The 21,207-nt window shown below is 35.9% G+C and overlaps 1 protein-coding gene across 1 annotated transcript in view; it reads left to right on the forward strand.

Annotated features, from left to right (window-relative positions):
- Positions 1 to 21,207, forward strand: part of LOC111046719 (ras-related protein Rap-2b-like) — a 435,025-nt gene that overhangs the window by 84,921 nt on the left and 328,897 nt on the right. Inside the window, 1 exon segment of the mRNA XM_039436492.1 lies at positions 18,632 to 18,665. The gene's annotated coding sequence lies outside the window, so the exon portion shown is untranslated.

Raw genomic sequence — 21,207 nt, forward strand, 5'->3', positions numbered from 1 at the left:
ATGCATTTGAAATTAATACCTCACGAGGTAGTTCAAAGAATTCAAGAAGCTGAAAAATAAAGAAAGTTTTTCTTTTTGGAAAAGAATCCTTCCTCCCACAAATCAGATCAGTGCTACCAACTGAGGTGACAGTAACAAAATACACCTGTTGCTTGGTATCAATGATCTCTCTCACAATCACTCACTCACTCTTTCTCAAACTCTCTATCTTCCTCTTTTTCTGTCCCTCACACACTCATCCACTCACTCTCACACACTCTGTCACTGTTGCACACTCGATTTATGACTCATTTGCTCATTAACTCTATCTCTCTTTTTCATATCATAATTATACAGTTCAATAATTATTTTATTAGTCTATATTATGTAAATTCATCTATAATTTTGCTGTATTGTAAGCTATTGTATACAAGTGTATAAGCCAGTATATATTGTAATCTACATAAATAAAGTACTCAATCAATCAATCAATCTCTCAAAGTTGAGAATAAATATTCTGTTATTGGTTTTATCCCTATATTTCTCTGCCAAACTGATTTGGAAACGTTGCAGTGCTTGTAAAGGATAGCGCTATCGGCTTTGTCGAATGATAGACAAGGATAGCAACACCACTGTTAATCAAATACTGCACTGAATAAATGTGGACCTCACTATAGACTGAAGCCTGTCACAAACAAATCGATTTTTTGATGTACGATTTCATGCCTTACGTTTCTATAAATTCTTCCAGATTGAATGTAACTTGACAAACACATGATGTGTTCAATCAAATTGAGTTTATAATTGACCGAGCGAAGTGAGGTCTAAGATTCAAGTCGACGGTTTGGCATTTCTCTTAATGTTTAAATGTTTGGATGTTTATAAGTTGCGCATTCACGGCGAAACGCGGTAATAGATTTTCATGAAATTTGACAGGTATGTTCCTTTTTGAATTGCGCGTCAACGTATATACAAGGTTTTTGGAAATTTTGCATTTCAAGGAAAATATAAAATGAAAAAGGAGCCTCCTTCATACGCCAATATTAGAATTAAAATCAGACTATAAAATTATTATTAATCATAAATCAGCTGACAAGTGATTACACAGATGTGTGGAGAAGCTAGTCTATTACTGTATCCCCATAAGGTCTATAGTTTCGATCAGGTACTTGTGGATGAGAATACTGCGTGAGGTCTACTGTCCACAGAACTACTAGTTAGATCAATTCTGCAAATGACCCTTAGAATCACACAAAACATGTTATTAGTATTTCTCCCAATGTTCACATGAATATTGAAATATGTTGATATTTATATCAGGATATTTCATATTCCAATATTTGACCATACACTCCCACGGAAATTCACGCAGAATGAGAAAATAATAGAAGGTAAAGGTGGGAAACCTGTTTCGTACCTCAAAATCCCACGTTTTCCAAACATATCCGAAATAACAGCAATAAAATTCACTACATTTTGTCATCATTAATTAAATTGGAAGCATTGTAGTTTTATCTAAGAAATACTGTCAGATAGTTGCCACAGTGATATTTTATCCAAACTGACAGTATCCCTCATGTATAATATCAATGTGGGAGCATTCAAAAAACGCTGAAAATATTAAGTGGATTCTTGGTTGAACCAAACAATAGCTGCAGCTTTTCCGGGTGAAGAAATAAATATATATATATATAAATGTATAACGGTGGCTGTTAGAGCGTGAAATACGGCGATTATATATATTATTTTTCTCGCTCACACTTTGACACCTCAACAGCTCACTCTACTGTTACGTTCTACCCCAACCACCCCCCTCCCCCACCAAACAACAACACACGGCTACCCTTGCAACGTGCAACAGGCTGCAACAGGATTTTCTTCTCTTCCTCCTCCTCCTCCTCATACCAATTCTCCACCTCCTCCTTCTGCTTCTGCTCTCCTTCCTCTCCTTCTTCTCCTCATTCTGCTTCATTCCCTTCTTCTCACTACTTCTCCCTTTTCAACCCTTTTGGTAGAGAGGTAGTGGGGACGATAATAATATTCTTTCCGAAGAATGGACATTGATATGTCCAAAGCTCCGCCAATTTATGTAGATGCATAACAATATAATTATATATAATTATTATATACAATTACTTTTTCATATCATATTTCAATAATTATTTTCTTAGTCTACATTATGTAAATTCATCTATAATTTTGCTGTATTGTAAGCTATTGTAAATATAAGTGTATAAGCCAGTATATATTGTAATCTACATAAATAAAGTACTCAAGCAATCAATCTCATCGTCCTTCTTCTAATCTTCCTCCTCTTCCTCCTCCTCCTCCTCTTCTTCCTCCTCCTCCTCCTCCTCCTCTTCTTCCTCCTCCTCCTTCTCCTCCTCCTCCTCCTTCACCTCCTCCTCCTCGTTCTCCTCCTGATTTATTTCCTTCTTCTCATCCTCCTTCTACACCTCCTCCTCCTCTTACCAATCTTTTTCTTTCCTCCTCAATCTCTCTTCTATCTTCTTCCTCCCACCTCTTCCTCATCCTTTACTTCCTCCTTCACCTCCTATAATTAATCACTGAAGAGTATGAACAGTTTATATTCGATCAGATATACCGGTATTAGTTGTCCTCTGAGTCTTCCTTCATTCCAACAATTGAAGTTTACACTCCAGTTGTTTAGAGAGTCTTTAGGATGGAATGTGGTAGACCAGGGGGTATCAGAATGAGGGATGTCAGGCAAGGGGATTTCATGACAGGGGTCGATAGAGCAGGGGATATTTTGAAAAATATGCTGTAGACCAGGGGGTGTAAGAGCTCGAGAGATGTTATGACAGGGGTCTTCTACACCCAAAACTAGTGGTTCATTGACCGAACGAAGTGAGGTCTGAGATTCAAGTCGACGGTTTGGCATTAATGGTCGACATTTCTCTTAATGTTTAAATGTTTAAATGTTCATATGTTTATATATTTATATGTTGCGCATTTACGGCGAAACGCGGTAATAGATTTTCATGAAATTTGACAGGTATGTTCCTCTCTAAATTGCGCGTCGACGTATATACAAGGTTTTGGGAAATTTTGCATTTCAAGGATAATATGAAAGGAAAAAGGAGCCTCCTTCATACGCCAATATTAGATTAAAAATCAGACTATAGAATTATTCATCATAAATCAGCTGACAAGTGATTACACAGATGTGTGGAGAAGCCAGTCTATTACTGTATTTGTATAATAGTCTATTACTGTATAAGGTCTATAGTTTCAATCAGAGACATTAAAGATGTATTCATCTTCAAGCTGAGTAAGTTATTAACAAAATGGTTATAACTTAATCCATATAGATTCTATTAGATTGAACGGAAGTTGACAAACACATATGTTCATCATGTGTATGATAAGTTATGTTCAATCTAATATAATCTAAAATGGTGAGTTATTAACATTTTTCAATAAATTTGGTCTAATCGCGTCTTTAAGGTCTTTGGTTTCAATTGTTTGTTTTGCAGTCATGGTATTATTATGCGTGCCCATCAGTATCAATATTCTCACATTCGAAAAAACTAATTTAATAGGTGAATAAAAATAAACAAATGAACTCAATAATGTTGGCGAAATTATAATATTTTTTATTCTAAAAAATTAATTTTCATCAGATAGAAAGATCATCATGGAACTGGATGAATTATATCATAAAATGGAATACAAATTCAAACGTGAACTGAGTTTGTTAACATTAAAAACAGTTGACATCTGGTAATTATGGATGAGAATACTGCGTGAGGTCTACTGTTCACAGAACTACTAGTAGTGGAATCTTGGGACAGGGGCTAACACGACAGGGTGCTTCAGACCAGGGGGTGTTAAAACAGGGGGTGCTAGACCAGGGGGTGATAATACAGGTGGTTTTGGGACAAGGGGAGTATGGAAAGAGGCCTTTTACACCACCAATAGTGGTTTATAGTAGGATCTCAGAACAGGGGGTGCTACGGCAGGGTGCTTTAGACAAGGGGGAGTCAGACCAGGGGGTGTTTTAGGGTGCTCAGGGGGGGTTGTGCACGAATCGATAGAACAGCTCGAGGCCCTGGTTGACTCACACACGCACACATTCTCGTGAGAGGGATGGATCATCCCTCACTTTTTGCTCCTTGCCAGCTCTATACGGAGCGTCAGCAGATTATCCACGAAATGACACACGTGATAATTAAATTATGGTATGATGCGAAGCTTATTCTCAAATAATTAAAAGGGCAGTCTCATTCATATTATTATAATTGTTATTTCTTTTCTTCTCCCTCTTCTTCTTCTTCTTCTTCTTCTTCTCCTTCTTCTTCTTCTTTTCTTCTTTCTTCTTCTTCTTCTTCTTCTTCTTCTTCTTCTTCTTCTTCTTCTTCTTCTTCTTCTCTTCTTCTTATTCTTCTTCTTCTTCTCTTCTTCTTCTTCTTCTTCTTCTTCTTCTTCTTCAAAGAATGTGACGTTATATTTTGCGTCGCATGTACCCTGCTTGGCTGCAGTCGGTAGAGAGCAAAGATTTTTGAATATATTTATTATTTTTATGACTCCTGCCATACTACGACCTCACTGAGTCTTATGAAATTAATTTCTAATTACTCAAACAAACTTTAATTTTTAACGCAAAATTATTCAAAAATGGATCTAGGCTCGTGCTCTCAAAATTGGTGGGTGTCCCTGGTGACCTCTGGCAAGCAAGTGGGTATGGATCTCCTCTTATTCTATTACAACCATACTTCCGTCTTTTCAATTAACATAGAATTTAAATATCCACACTCATTGATGGATTTTAAATACTCCGCTCTGACGTAATTTAGTACTGTCAAATATTGCCAAACAATAACATCATATTACTATCCATTGAGTGAATATTTTAGTCTTAAACTCTCATTTTACATTGGTTACATAAATCTATACATCCTCTAACGATTACAAATTTTCATGATTTTTATAAATATTACGTGTACATTTTAAATTAATTCGTTTTTAGCGCCAGTCAACTACTGCATTGTGATTGGTACATCCCAAAACTGTATCATGTCTTATTGTGCTGAATAAAGATACAACCCATTTCCTTTATCTTTTTGTTTTGTTTTTCATATTTTGTTCATGCTCGTTTGATATAATAAATATTCTTGTGTTTTCTTAATCGCTTTTCTGTTTACATTCATTTGGCATGCTTGCTTACTGAACCCTCTGATCCTAGTCTAAGCAAATGCAATTTATATGCAACTAATTTGCCACAAGGTGTCTGGCTAATTCTCAAAATATACGGCTCGACCGATTACTAAGGTCGCCGACTAGAGAACCTAACCTCAAATATCAAATATATTATATTATCAAATAAATTGAAACAATACTTTTATTTTCATTTGGCTGTTCATAATCATAGCCTTGAGAGCAGTTATTATCTAATCTAGACCGTTGTCACCGTATCTAACAATTTCCAGCTTCTTGCTCTGAGACCTATCAATTTCTTTTCAGTAAAAGATTTTAGGGAGTACCTAAATTATATCCTTATAAGAATGAACAGTTGCTATTGCATCAGATATATCGGTATTAGCTATCCTCTGTAGAAGACAGTGGCAAGGCGAAGAATCGGCAACGTTGTTCTCCTATCTTTCTCCACTGCTATTATAACGTGGACTTCACTACAGACAAGTGACGAGCGCATGATATTACCGCAGGTATCCTAATAATAATAATACTGAGGGTGATTGCCACATAAGCTCATAGGCTTGTGCGTGGATAATGAGTGAGAGGGATGATGATGATGATAATGATGATGATGATGATGATGATAAGAGATAACGACAACTTTTTAAGTAGTCTGGACCTACGGTTTATCGTCACCTCCGGAAACCTGAATTCAGACGATCATAAACGATGTAACCTAATATTCAGGCAAGTTTCCTCGGTTTATAAGCTGGAAAACATTTTTATTGTTACAAAATTCTGAGTCTGATACAGCTCTCTCATCCATCATAGTTTACGAGACAGGTTTGTTGACTCTGGTGATCCCTATGTGTCAGGTTATATCGAAATATATTGGTTTTATTGGCACGCGTGGAGAGAAAATGAAGAAAACATGAAAAGTTTCCATGTTTTTCAGAGAGTATAGAAACTTCAGACTGTTAGAATTTGCTGAATGAAAAGCATAGACTCAAACATGTAGAGAGAGACAGTTAAGCAGAAGATAATGATAGGATATTTTCGCCACACTGCACAGAAAGCAGCTGTTTTCCAGTCCCTACGTAGATCTGAAAGACATTGTTTGCAGACGACTCTCGTCTGACGTCAGAACAGGTTTCTTTCCGGCCTTGGCCGTAAAGAGTACCCTTCCCAGCCGCTAACATGGAACTAAGAAAGATGATCAAAAAACAGCTGATCAAAAAACTTTTCATTATCTGTGTTCATTATTCAATAATTAAAATATTTATAATAATATCATCTTATTGTTATTTGAAAGAATAAAAAAGTATAAACTCAACCTCCCACATAATTGAACATCATCTTTCAGGTTATTTAGACAAATCAGAATAAAAAATAAGAATACTTGGACAATTTCCTGATATTCAGATTACCTCAGATTTGCTAGAGCTATGACCTTCCACTTTTGCCTTCGGAAGTGCTTAGTAAACAACTATTCTCATATATAGTGTTTATAGTATAGGGTGTTTATAGTATAGTGTTTATAGTATATTTATGGTATAGTGTTTATTTTTGTGTGTTGCGAAAAATAGTGTTCGCACCACGGGCAAAAATGTTTTTCCGGCTCTCAATCTTTTCTAGTCCTCGGCCTACGGCCGATTTCGAGCCGGAAGAATCTCATCTTCGGCTCTAGGTGCGAAATATACTATTTTCAGGAGATGGAAAAAGATTCAGTGCAGACTGAGGTAGAGGTCTAGTGATGTAGATGTCGGAGTCGAAATATTCATGTGTGTTTTAATTTCATTATAATTGAATTTCATCAAATTTTCAGACAAAATCAACCTGTCTATATATAGAGTACAGGCTTTAGGCTTTCACAAGCCAATAGACTGTTGCAGGATTTTGTGCCATTGACAGGGTTGACTCAAGTGGAAGACCGGATGAAAAGGATGAAAGAAAGAAGAAGAGAAGAGGGAGAAGAGGAGAAAAATACCTGGAGAAGAGGGTGAAAGAGAGAGAGCTGGGTGGAAGAGAGTATAAGATAGGAGTGGGTGGAGGAAAGAGGCTGAAGAAGAGTGTGAAAAGAAGGGTGAGAAAGGAATGAGATAAAGTATGGGATAGGAGTGTGTGGAAGAGAGAGGCTGAAGAAGAGTGTGGAATGATTGGAGAGAAGAGACATGAAGGAAGAGAATAGGATGAAGAGAAAGATGGAAAGATAGAGAGGGAAGTAGGAGAAAGTATGGGATAGGAGTGAGCGAAAGAATGTGGTGGAGAAGAGAGTGAGAAGAATAGAATAAAATAGAATAGAATAGCTGCCTTTATTTTTACCTAGGAGGGCGGAGTTAGGGCGCAGCCGGCCCTCTCTTACACTCAACCCTCCAAGAAGAAGGGAGAGAAAAAGAGAAGGATGAAGAGAAAGATGGAGAGAGAAAGAGGGAAGTGGGAGAAAGTGTGAGATAGGAGTGAGTGGAAAAAGATGGTGAAGAAGAGGTTGTGAAGAAGGGATAGAAAAGAGAGAGAAATTGATGAAGAAAAGGATGGAAAGAAGAAGGAAACAAAGAGATCACTTTCCATGATACAGGCTTACTGTGTAGTTCCACGCTCAATTCTTCCTACTCCCCTCTTTTTCTAGTCTGTTTTTTACTCACTCTTGCCTCAACTATTTTTACTCGCTTCTTCTTCTACTCAATGAATTTCCGACCAACAGCTTCGAAAACATAGAGGCGGAAAAATAATGGAGAGCTTGAATTGATTGAAGAACATGGAAAGAGAAAAAGGACGCGGGAACAGAGGAGGAACAGGAAGAGGGAGAAGATGAGGGAGGAGGAGAAGGAGAAGGAGAAGGAAGAGAGAGAAGAAGGTGGAGAAGAATGTGAAGAATAAAAAGGAAGAGAAGAAAAAGGAGAAAAATAAGAATAAGAAGAAGAAGAAGAAGAAGGAAGAGGAAGAATTTCATGATTTCACTCTTAGAAGCTGGGAGCTGTAAGAGAGCCTAGAAGTAGGGGGAAGAGAGGGAGAAGGTGGAAGAGAAGGAGAAGGAGGAAAAGAAGAAGATTAAATAGGAGGAAGAGGAGAAGGAGGAGGAGCAGAAGAAGAAGAAGGAGGAGGAGAAGGAGAAGAAGAAGAAGAAAAAGAAGAAGAAGAAGGAAGAGGAAGAATTTCATGATTTCACTCTTAGAAGCTGGGAGCTGTAAGAGAGCCTAGAAGAAGGAGAAAGATAAGGAGAAGGAGGAAAGGAAGGAGAAGGAGGAAAAGAAAAAGAAAAAAAGGAGGAAGAGGAGAAGGAGGAGGAGCAGAAGAAGAAGAAGAAGAAGGAGGAGGAGAAGGAGAAGAAGAAGAAGAAGGTAGAGGAAGAATTTCATGATTTCACTTTTAGAAGCTGGGAGCTGTAAGAGAGCCTAGAAGAAGGAAAAGAAGACCTCATTGATTGATTGATTGAGTACTTTATTTATGCAGATTACAATATATACTGGCTTATACACTTATATACAATAGCTTACAATTATAGATTATAGCTTACAATTATAGATGAATTACATAATATAGACTAAGAAAATAATTATTATTGAACTGTATATGATATGAAAAAGCAATTTGTAATATAATAACTATAGATAATTATATTGTTATGCATCTACATAAATTGGCAGAGCTTTGGACATATCAATGTCCATTCTTTGGGAAGAATATTCAAAATATCCTCCCCACTAACTCTCTACCAAAAGACGAAGGAGAAGAAGAAGAAGAAGAAGAAGAAGGAGGAGGAGAAGGAGAAGAAGAAGAAAAGAAGAAGAAGAAGAAGAAGAAGAAAAAGAAGAAGGAGAAGAAGAAGGAGAAGAAGAAGGAGAAGAAGAAGGAGAAGAAGAAGGAGAAGAAGAATAATAAGGAAAAGGAGAAGAAGAAGAAGAAGAAGAAGAAGAAGAAGAAGAAGAAGAAGAAGAAGAAGAAGAAGAAGACGATGGAGAAGAAGGAGGTAGAGGAAGAATTTCATGATTCCACTTTTTGAAACTGGGACCTATTATGAGAGCCTAGAAGAAGGAGAAGAAGAAGAAGAAGAAGAAGAAAAAGAAGAAGGAGAAGAAAGAGGAAGAATGACATGATTTCACTTTTTGAAGCCGGGAGCTGTAAGAGAGCCTATTGATTTGGCTTGTAGTACTATCTGACATGCATACTCCATGTAATTCTGTACTGAGCTTGGAAATTCACTGCCTTATGAATTAGGCCGAGGTTGGAAGAGAATTTTGAAAAAAAAGGAACAGAGAAGGAAGAAGAAGAAGAGTAGCAAGGGAGATGGAAGAGGATGAAGAGGATATGGAAGTGAGACTGAGGTTTAAAAGGAATATTGGAGAAGGAACGGAAGAGGTAGAGAAAAATTAAAATTAAATTTCATATCTCATTAACAGTAGTTCTTTAAAGTTTTTTTAAAATGTGCCTCGCCATTTGACAGATTGATTGATCGATTGATTGATTGAGTACTTTATTTATGTAGATTACAATATATACTGGCTTATACACTTATATACAATAGCTTACAATACAGCAAAATTATGGATGAATTTAGAAAATATAAATTAAGAAAATAATTATTGAGCTGTATATAATATGGAAAAAACAATTTGTAACTATATATGAAATAAATAATATTGTTATGCATCTACATAAATTGGCGGAGCTTTGGACATATCAATGTCCATTCTTCGGAGAGAATATTAAAAATATCCTCCCCACTAACTCTCTACCAAAAGATGTAGAAGGAGGAAGGGAGGTGCTAAAGGATGAAGAGGACATAGGAATAAGAATGAGGCTTAGAAGAGATTTTGGAGAATTCACGGAAGAGGGAGAAGAGGAAGAAGGTGGAAGAGAAAGTAGAAGATATGAAAGAATGCAAGTATGCTGAAACAAATGACAAAGGAGTTTTGCACAATTCGAGACTTGAGTTTAAGTATTCTAAGCTGGCTTCACAATGAGTTGAGTATGATAAGACTAAAGAAATTTCAGAAACCACAAATCAGAAAAACCAATAGAAAGTAGGAAAAAAGAGACAAAGGGAAATCTTTGTACCGGTTGCACAAAAGCCGGTTAAATATTTTAACCGTGATCAACTTCACGAGAGCCAATCAGAGAAAGCCATTCCATGAGACGGCTTCTCTGAATGCAATTAATCACAATTAAAATATTTAACCGGTCTTTGTGCAACTGGAACTTCATCTTTCAAGAGTTCGTGTTACAATTTCCGGGAGAGAACTGATTCAATCAAGAAATAATAAAGTGATGATCTCTACAAGACAACAAATTTCTGGCAGATAATTCAGTTGAAGATGGGAAAAATGAGATCGACTCGGCTGGCACATTTTCATTAATACTGGACGGGCTATAGTGAGGTCCACGTTATAATGGCAGTATTTGATCTACATTGGTGTTGCTATCCTTGTCTATCATTCAACAAAGCGGTTATCGCTATCCTTTTCCACCGCTGCAACGTTGCCAGAACATGAAATACAATGTAATAAAAGATTGAGCGCTATCCTCCTCTACCTACGCAATGTTGCCAGATCCTTCATCAATAATGTAAAATGAATGTCAGAAATGAAATGAAATGAACAAGAATAAACAGTCAATATTACATCAGATATAGCAGTACTATTAGTTCTGTGAACAGTAGACCTTGCGCTCAGTAAGTTACATCATAGAGAAACAATAGCGTAAGTAGATATCCCATGGTATAGGGAATTTATGTCGCAACTTTTACTGTTATCGCAAGCCGATTACTGTCGATTATTGTAGATTTTTACTGTTTTGACCGGGTAAGAGTGTATGAACGGCACAATATGAGAGACTGCCAGCGTCATAAAGCTTCTTGGGGAAGAAATACGTGGACTATCGACTTGAAATAACAGTAAAAGTTGCGACATAAACGCCCTATACCATGGGATATCTACTTAATCTACTTGTTCTCTATGGTTACATTGACCTGTTGTTATGTTTTCTCAAAAATTAATAAATAATTTATCAATTTAAAATGTCTATAAAAATCCTAAATGAACATAGAGCTTTCTGTCCTATATCGTACTGTGACGTGTCGTCCCGGAATGTGAGTGTGAGCGCTGTTATCAGGTCTGGCTGCAACTGTCTACAACGTTGATGGAAAGATACATTTTCAAGATGCTCGATGTTTTTGAACGGGTGGTATTATAGTCAACTGTTTACTAACGTTGATGGAAAGATAAATATTGATGATGTTTTTGAACGGGGAGTATTATTTATTTATTTATTAAATAGAGCGAACAATACAATAGTCGGAAAATAAAAAAACAGGCTATTGCCCAAAACTTCTTCAATTTCCTAATTTTGTCACAAATCGTCCAAATATTATGTAGGTTATGTTCACTTCAATTTCAACACCAAATCTTCAATCTGAAACTATGAATCAGAATAAAACAAAGAATTTCAAATTTAGATAGATTGATAATGAAACTTCCGTTAAAACAAAAACCAAACTTCAAATATTCACAAAATATAGAATAAAATCACTTAAATTTTGAGCTCGAAAATATCACTTTCACCATAGCTAGTGCTATTATAGTCCACTAGACAGTTGATTTATGATGAATAATTCTATAGTCTGATTCTTACTCTAATATTGGCGTATGAAGGAGGCTCCCTTTTCCTTTTATATTATCCTTGAATGCAAAATTTCCAAAAACCTTGTATATACGTCAACGCGCAATGAAAAAAGGAACATACCTGTCAAATTTCTTAAAAATCTATTACCGCGTTTCACCGTAAATGCGCAACATATAATCCTATAAACATCAAGAGAAATGCCAAACCGTCGACTTGAATCTTAGACCTCACTTCGCTCGGTCAATTAGCAATCCTCAATGGAAGGCAGTGGAAAGGCAGCGAATCGGGAACGCTGTTCTTCCATCTCAATCGTGGAAATATTCAATCCTCATATTGAAAAAATGATTTCTTGACGGAGAGAGAATATATTGATTATTTAAAACAAGAATTAACAATTAATATTACATCAGATATTACGGTATCATGTATACTCTATAGAAGGCAGAGGTAAGGCAGAGAATCGGCACCGCTGTTCTTCCATCTTTCTTCACTGCCATTATAACGTCGACCTCACTATGGCATAGCATGCACTTCGAGCAACAACTAATTTATATCTCATCAGAGCTGCTGAAGGCTTCATCATTCCAGCTTTTTTCCCTTCCATTATTCTTTCATACAGTTTCTCTTCTCTAAAACATTTTATTTCTGGCTAATCTACTGGCCAGTAATGGGAGTTGAAGAGTAGATGAACACCATAATCATCAGGCGAAGAAGGAGATGAGGGTGAAGGAGAAGAAGAAGAAGAAGAAGAAGAGAAGAAGAAGAAGAAAGAAGAAGAAGAAGAAGAAGGAGAGTGCAGGATTGAAGAGAACATCATCATCATCATCGCAGTGAAGTGAAGGAGGAAGTAGAATTGGAGGAGAAGGAGAAGAAGGAGAAGAAAGAAAAGAAGGAGAAGAAGGAGAAGAATGAGAAGAAGGAGAAGAAGGAGAAGAAGGAGAAGAAGAAGAAGAAGAGAAGAAGGAGAAGAAGGAGAAGAAGGAGAAGAAGAAGAAGAGAGAAGAAGAGAAGAAGAAGAGGAAGAAGAAGGAGGAGAGAGCAGGATTGAAGAGAACATCATCACAGGGAAGTGAAGGAAGAAGTAGAAAAGGAGGAGAAGGAGAAGAAGGAGGAGAAGGAGAAGAAAGAAAAGGAGGAGAAGAAGGAGTAGAAGGAGAAGTAGGAAAAGAAGGAGAAGGAGGAGAAGAAGGAGAGAAGAAGGAGAGAAGGAGAAGAAGGAGAAGAAGGAGAAGAAGGAGAAGAAGGAGAAGAAGGAGAAGAAGGAGAAGAAGGAGAAGAAGAAGAAGAAGAGGAAGAAGAAGGAGGAGAGAGCAGGATTGAAGAGAACATCATCACAGGGAAGTGAAGGAAGAAGTAGAAAAGGAGGAGAAGGAGAAGAAGGAGGAGAAGGAGAAGAAGGAAAAAGAGGAGAAGAAGGAGTAGAAGGAGAAGTAGGAAAAGAAGGAGAAGGAGGAGAAGAAGGAGAAGAAGAAGAAGAAGAGGAAGAGGAAGGAGAGAGATGAATTGAAAAGAGCATCATCATCATCATCACATTGCAAGACAAGTAAAATGTAAAGGAGATTATTTGGATGATTGATTGATTGATTGATTGATTGAGTACTTTATTATGTAGATTACAATATATACTGGCTTATACACTTATATACAATAGCTTACAATACAGCAAAATTATAGATGAATTTACATAATATAGACTAAGAAAATAATTATTGAACTGTATATGATATGAAAAAGCAGTTTGTAATATAATAACTATAGATAATAATCATATTGTTATGCATCTACATAAATTGGCGGAGCTTTGGACATATCAATGTCCATTCTTCGGAAAGAATATTAAAAATATCCTCCCCACTAACTCTCTACCAAAACGTTAATTTCGTTATTTAAACTAAGGATTTATTTATTAATGGAAATATTGTAAAAGTTTTAATCAATATGAATATTAAAGAGAAAAAAACAGAAAATTGATAGAGTAAAATAATTATATAGGTAGATAAGATCAAATAATTGATTAATAAAATGAAGTAGGCTGAAAGTAGATCAGGGTTATCAACTTTCAGTAATATACAGCATTATGCAGTGGATAATTGAAATAACATGAGTTTATATAATATATATATATATATATACAATTCGTTCTATAACATGGTTTAAAGGTTTGTATTTGTGGGATGGGTGGGGGATGGATGTCATGTGATCGTTCTAGGGCCGGACAGTTTCAGTCATTTGTTCCAAAAGATGTTTTTTCAAAGTTAGGATGAAGCTCGCTCGGCTCTCGATGGACCTGATAGAAACAGGAAGTGCATTCCATGCACGACAGGCACTGACTAAGAAGGATTTTGTGAAAATAGTAGTTCGATGATTGGGTATCCTTAAAGTACTTTCTCCGGTTCTAGTATGTGAAGCATCTATCCTCCTACCTTCAGAGACAAATTTGAAATCATCTTTAAAATAGTTCGGATTACCGTATATCAAGATATCTCTAACAAGCTTGACTATTCGAAAAAGCCTCTGATCGGGAAGCTTTAATGTTGAACTAGCAATGTGGGCTGGGGTGATATGATCATGGCGTTGGAGAGAGTAGACGAAACGTAGACAATAATTTTGGCAACGCTGTAGTTTATCATTCAGAGTGACTTGCATATCGTTAAGAACAGAATTACAATACATTAAATGTGGGAAGATGAGAGATTGAACCAATAATAATTTAATGTTTCTAGGGAGGATATCGTGCATTTTCTTCAATGCATGCATGGCTGAGAATACCTTTTTACAAGTTTTGTTCACTTGTTCTGACCAGTCAAGAGTATTATTCATAATAATGCCTAAATTTTTAACTGAGCTACAGTAAGGAATGTCATTACCGTCTACACTAATTTTGTGAATCGATTCAAGGTCAATATTGTTTATAAGACGAGAATATCCAATTATAATGGGTTGTGTTTTGATGGGATTAAGCTTAAGGCCATTTTTCTTTGTCCATTCCACTATCGAATTGATATCCTGATTCATTATTCCAACTGTTTCATTAATTTTTGTTATGGGACAGCTTAAATAGATTTGAAGGTCGTCTGCATAAGTATGGAAACTGGAGAATTTGATAATGGAAGAAAGGTCATTAGCATACAAAGTGAAGAGGAGAGGGCCTAAAATTGAACCTTGTGGTACTCCATGCATAACGTTTTTCCAAGTTGACTTTTTGTCACCGACAGATACACATTGTTTCCTACCTAATAGATAGGATTTAAACCAAACTAACGAGTTGTGACTGAAACCAAGAATAGCCAACTTATTCAGAAGGACTGTATGATCAACAGTATCGAATGCTTTAGAAAAATCAAATAGGGTGAGGATGGTGCATTTTCTTTGGTCCATAGCTAACCTTATATCATCAGTGACACGAAGCAGAGCTGTCTCAGTTGAATGGAATTTTCTAAAGCCTGATTGGAAGTTATGAAGCTTACTATTGTTGTCTAGAAATTTTACAACTTGAGCATGAATGAGTCTTTCTAGCACTTTGGACAATGCAGGTAAAATACTGATTGGTCTAAAATCCTCAACTTTATTGGGTGATGGAACTTTATTTAGAGGGCGAACCAGAGCAAACTTCCAGTTTTCAGGGAAAATGCCTTCTTCAAGTGACTTGTTGAAAATGTATGTAATGGTTGGTAAAACAGCAAATAACATCTTCTTGATAAATTTAATAGGAATTTTGTCTACACCCATAGCATTACTATGAATACGTTGAATTGCTCTGAGAGTGTCTTCTTCTGAGATTGGATGGAAATGGAATTGATCAGTGATAGGTAAATCTAAGTTTGTAACCTGCTCTTCAAGATCATCAATGTGATTAGCAATGACAACTTCGTCGCGTTGGTTAGAGTGTGAAACGAAATGGTCATTTATATTATTCAATGGTAAGTCAATTGTGGATTCGATTTCTCTTTGCCAAGCCCGAATTCTTTTATTCCCTGCCAAAGTGATTTAGAGTCTTGTCTATTGTTTGTCATAAACGAATTCAAGTACCTAATCTTTGAGTTCCGTAATTCCTGTTTAACCCTATTTCTAAGGCTCCTATACTCTATCAAACTGTCCAAGTCAAATGTCTTTTTAAATTTTCTATGTGCTTTGTCTCTACGTCCCATCATCTTAAGTATGTCTTCAGTCATCCACGGTACTCGTCGTTTTCTATTAATCCTCCTTGTCACATAAGGTGCATGTTTGTCATACAAAGTCAAAGTCCAATTCTCGAAAGTCTTGACCATGTCATCAACTGAGGGTAATGCTTCAATTTGATGCCATGGAGTCTGAGCCACATCAGTCAGGAAGGCGGCTTCATCAAAGTTTTTGAAGTCTCTATAAGTGATAATTTTCTGTTCTGGCTTGGGTATCTTATGGGAAAGTACACAGTAGATCAAATCATGTCTAGAAATAGCTGGGACTGAGATTTGGCCTGCTTGAACAACCTCATTGGGATCACTAACAATGAGAAGGTCAATGAGTGTGTCTGATTCATTAGTATGATGAGTTGGATCGAGAGGTAAAATAGTCATGTTTAGGCATTGGAAAATTGTAGTCAGTTGAAAGTAGTCAAAGTTACGATTTGTCATGTTCAAGTCGGTGTTCATATCCCCCATAACTAGTATACGGTTATAACAAGGCATAAGAGAAAGCAAGGCACTTTCGAAATCTGTGAAATGATCAGAGGCAGGAGAAGAAGTAAGAGTAGGAGATGTAGAAAAAGAAGAAGGAGAAGAAGGAGAAGAAGATGAGAAGTAGAAGAGAATGGAGAGGAGGAGAGATGAGTTGAAGAGAGCATCATCAGATTACAAGATTAGAAAAATGTAATGGACTAGAGTTTAAATAAATGGGAGAAGGAGGAATGTACGAAGAAGAAGAAGAAGAAGAAGAAGAAGAAGAAGAGAAGAAGAAGAAGAAGAAGAAGAAGAAGATGAAGAGAAGAAGAAGAAGAAGAAGAAGAAGAAGAGGTAGATGAGGAAGAGGATATGAAGAGAGCGTGGAGACTTAGTGGATAGGAGAAGAAGAACAATAGGAGGAGAGGAGAAAGTTGATTTAAGAAAGAATCTTTGAGAGACAAGAAAAAACAAACGGAACATTAGAAAACAAGGCAGAAGAATAAGAATAAGGAGTCAGAAACGGAAAAAAGAATGAGAGAAGGAAGGAAATGAGGGAAGAACGAAGAATCAGAAGGTAAAGATGGAGGGAATTGATAAAAATAAGAATAAGAAAAGAAGAAGAAGGAGAAGAATTTGAAAAAATTATAAATAATGAAAAGAAAATGATGATACGGTGACAGAGAAGGAGGAGTTGATGATGGAGAAGAAGTAAAAGAAGAAATCAGAAGATTATTGAGATGATGAAGAAGAATAAGAAGAATGAGAAGAAAGAAGAAGAAGAAGAAGAAGAAGAAGAAGAAGAAGAAGAAGAAGAAGAAGAAGAAGAAGAAGAAGAAGAAGAAGAAGAAGAAGAGTGAGAAGGAGTAGAAGATAGACTATGAAGAGAAAATATTAAGAGGCTTGCTTGTAAGAGCATGGAAAGAGATTTTCCTTGTCAGTCTTTTGTATTTTTGAAAGCGAAGAAAAAATGAAAAATGGCCGATTGCAACATAAAAACAGTCTACTAACATTTTCTGCTTTGTTCTCAAAATATCTTTCAACTTTGCTATATTTCGCTTCCTACTTCCATCCTTATCTGACAAAATTTTCTTTCCTCTCCTTCTTCAGTATTTTCCTTTTTTTCTCCTTCTTATTCTTCTTCTACTTCTTCTTATTCTCACTTCTTCTCCATTGTCTGTCTATTCTAAAAATCTACTCCGTTATTCTTTTCTTGTCAGGCTATGTGTTAATCCTCTCTTCAATCTATCTCTCTTCTCCTTCTACTTCTTCTTCTTCTTGTTTCTTCTCTTTCTTCTTCTCTTCCCCACATCCTCTTCATATATCTTGTCTGCTTCCTCCCCCAACTTCTACCTCACACCACTCTTTACAAAATGGAAATTTTACAATTCAGCTCTCCTCTTCTAAATGCTATAGTGAAGTCCACGTTATAATGGCAGTGTTTGATTAGCAATGGTATTGCTATCCTTGTCTATCATTCAACAAAGCGGATAGCGCTATCTCTTTCTTGCTTTGCTCGGTTGCCAGATCGTCTTCTAGCAATGTATAATTATTAATTAATTGACAAAATATTTCATCCTTATTATGGAAATCCATTACGAAATTATTGAAAAATATAATTTCTTGCTCAATAAAATATAATTGATTATTTTTTAACGAGAATGAACAGTTAATATTACATCAATGAACCTGTATCAGCTACCGTTTATAGAAGGCATTGACAAGACAGAGGATCGGCAATGTTGTTTGCTCGATCTTTATCCACTGCCATTATAACGTGGGCCTCACTGTAGCATGTGGAAGAGGAGAGCTAAATTGTAAAATTTCTATTTTGAAAAGAGAGGTGAGAGGGAGAATTTGAGGGAGGAAGCAGACAAGATATAGGGAGAAGATGTGGGGTAGAGAAGAAGAAGAAAAAGAAACAAGAAGATGAAGAAGTAGAAGGAGAAGAGAGATAGATTGAAGAGAGAATTAGCACATAGCATGACAAGAAAAGAATAACGGAGTAGATTTTTAGAATAAACAGACAATGGAGAAGAAGTGATAATAAGAAGGAGTAAAAGATGAAGAAGAAGGAGGAGTAGAAAAGGAAAATACTGAAGAAGAAGAGGAAAGAAAATTGTGTCAGATAAGGATGGAAGTAGATTTATTCTCTAAATATCCCACTGAATTTTCCTTTGTTTTCACATTCTACATTTCTGTCACTTATTTTATTTAACAATTTCAATTTTTTGTTGCAGATTTCTCGAGGTGCTACCGTAGAATCAGTGCGTGGTAAGACCTCACTCATTATTCATTGTTATTCATTATTCATTGAATTGTTATTATTATTCATTAATATAGGGCACAATGAATTGCTTTCTGACAAATACAAAAAATCTAATGAATACATAATTGATTGCATCGTTGCGACTCAAATAATTTGAGCCATAGACGAAGAGGAAGAATAATCAGAAGAAGAAGAAGAAGAAGAAGGAGAAAAAGAAAAGAAATTGATTGATTGATTGAGTACTTTATTTATGTAGATTACAATATATACTGGCTTATACACTTATATACAATAGCTTACTATACAGCAAAATTATAGATGAATTTACATGATATAGACTAAGAAAATAATTATTGAACTGTATAATGATATGAAATAGTTATTTGTGCAACTAGTGCGCAAAGTGACAGTCTGCTGCACCGAAAGAAACGTTTACGCACGAGCCGTAGGCGAGGGCGGAATGGTTTCTTGAGTGCAGCAGAGGAACTTTGCGCACGTATTTCACATTAAATTTTTCCTACAGTTACCATTGAATATGAGAAGTGGTTGATTATGGGTAAAATGATGGCTGAAATCCATCAAATATTTGTCTGTATAATTTTGTTATTAATAACAACTTTAATTTACTTTAAACTTGATAATCCAATTGAAAATTAATAATCGATATTTATTCAAATTAAAAATTAAATTAATCAAATTAATTTGGAAATTTGAATAATTTTGAGTAAATCTTAATTTCTAAATCATTTTTCAACCAATCAATTTATGAATGGAAAAAATATTATTTGAAATAATGAATAATTAATAATATTCAAAATGTATTATTTAATGAGTTCTCATTTTTATTTATTTGAAAATTAGAAAAAATGAAGATAGAACAGATTCGCATTAAAAATACACGCCAACAATGTCAACAGCTGATTGGGATTGCTGCAAGATAATACGCAAAGTATTAAGAGTACGCAAAGTAATACTTTGCGCACTAGAGCGGAAAAGTGATTCTTTGCGTTCTGTAATCAGTGCAGGAATGGTCACTTTCCAAAGTAACTGTAGGAAAATAGTTATTTGTGCAACTAGTGCGCAAAGTGACAGTTTGCTGCACCGAAAGAAACGTTTACGCTCGAGCCGTAGGCGAGGGCGGAATGGTTTCTTGAGTGCAGCAGAGGAACTTTTCGCACGTATTTCACATTAAGTTTTTCCTACAGTTACCATTGAATATGAAAAGTGGGTAATTATGGGTAAAATTGCCTGAAATCCATCAAATAACTTAGTAGTGTTTGAATGGCGAGGCGGCTGTGTGGTGTGTGCTGTGGTGGCACTGTGCTGTTGCTGTCCTCGTTATAATATATAATAGTAATAATTAGCGCGTTGTGCTCGGTTGCACCTCTGCTCACTATAGCAGCCACAGCAGTCACTGTTACCAACTTCATTTTGATTTTGCTGCACTGTTGCTCCATATAACCTACTAAGTATTTTGCGTTGCCATGTTGCAAATCTGGAGTGCAGAATAGTATATTTCGCACCTAGGGCCGAAAATGAGACTTTTCCGGCTCGAAATCGGTTTTCAAGTCCGAGGCCGTAGGCCGAGGACTAGAAAAGATTGAGAGCCGGAAAAACATTTTTGCCCGTGGTGCGAACGCTATTTTTCGCCACACAGAGAAATAAACAATATATATGAGAATAATTGTTTATTAAGCAGTTCCGAAAACAAAAGTGGAAGGTCATAGCTCTAGCTATTAGTATAGTTATTAGTATCTAGTTATTAAAGTATAGAAAACTGAAGAATACATAATACTTGGAAACCTCACAGAATCATATTGATTTTTCCAATACATCAATAAATTTTAGTTCTATTAGGATCCTCCTCAATTTGAATCAGGCAGCCTTTTGTTTTCCCAATTCCAAAAAAAATACCTAAAATACTCGTTTCACTGGGAATTCGTGTCTGATAGTAGCCTACATTATAACTGAAGAATAAAAATTATTACTCATTTTATTGTGATCTATTCATGTTTTTCTTATGAAATTCAATAAATTATAGGCCTACAGCATGAAGACTATGTCCAATTCATTTGTACTGGTGGCAAAATTTTACATTGAAAATAATTATTTGATAAAATCCAAGTTCAATAGTAATGAAAACAAATTCCTTCAAAAAATAATTGATAATAATACGTTTCGAGGGAAAAAATAAGAACAAAAAAATGGAAGCATCGGGGGATTTGAACCGAGGTACCATCGCTCCGTAAGCAAGCTTCTTACCGCTGCGCTACATAGACGTTGGTAAATGGTAGTCTTATAACCTGCTGATAAAAATACACACTTTGGGCTATGGAACTTCAATTAGCCTACGGTAGCATAGATGAATTTGAACATTAATATTCTGAAAAATCTAGAAGGAAAATAGAAATTTGGGCTTCCAGGTGCACGAGATTGATATTTTTAGAATCTATGTTCAAAATTTGGAGATCTAAATCATTCCCGTTTTTCCGGTATGCAATCCACAAGTTGACATGTTTTGATGCGAACAAACACAACCCCACTCTC

Source organism: Nilaparvata lugens, chromosome 10 (assembly GCF_014356525.2).
Source record: "Nilaparvata lugens isolate BPH chromosome 10, ASM1435652v1, whole genome shotgun sequence".
Lineage (NCBI taxonomy): Eukaryota > Metazoa > Arthropoda > Insecta > Hemiptera > Delphacidae > Nilaparvata > Nilaparvata lugens.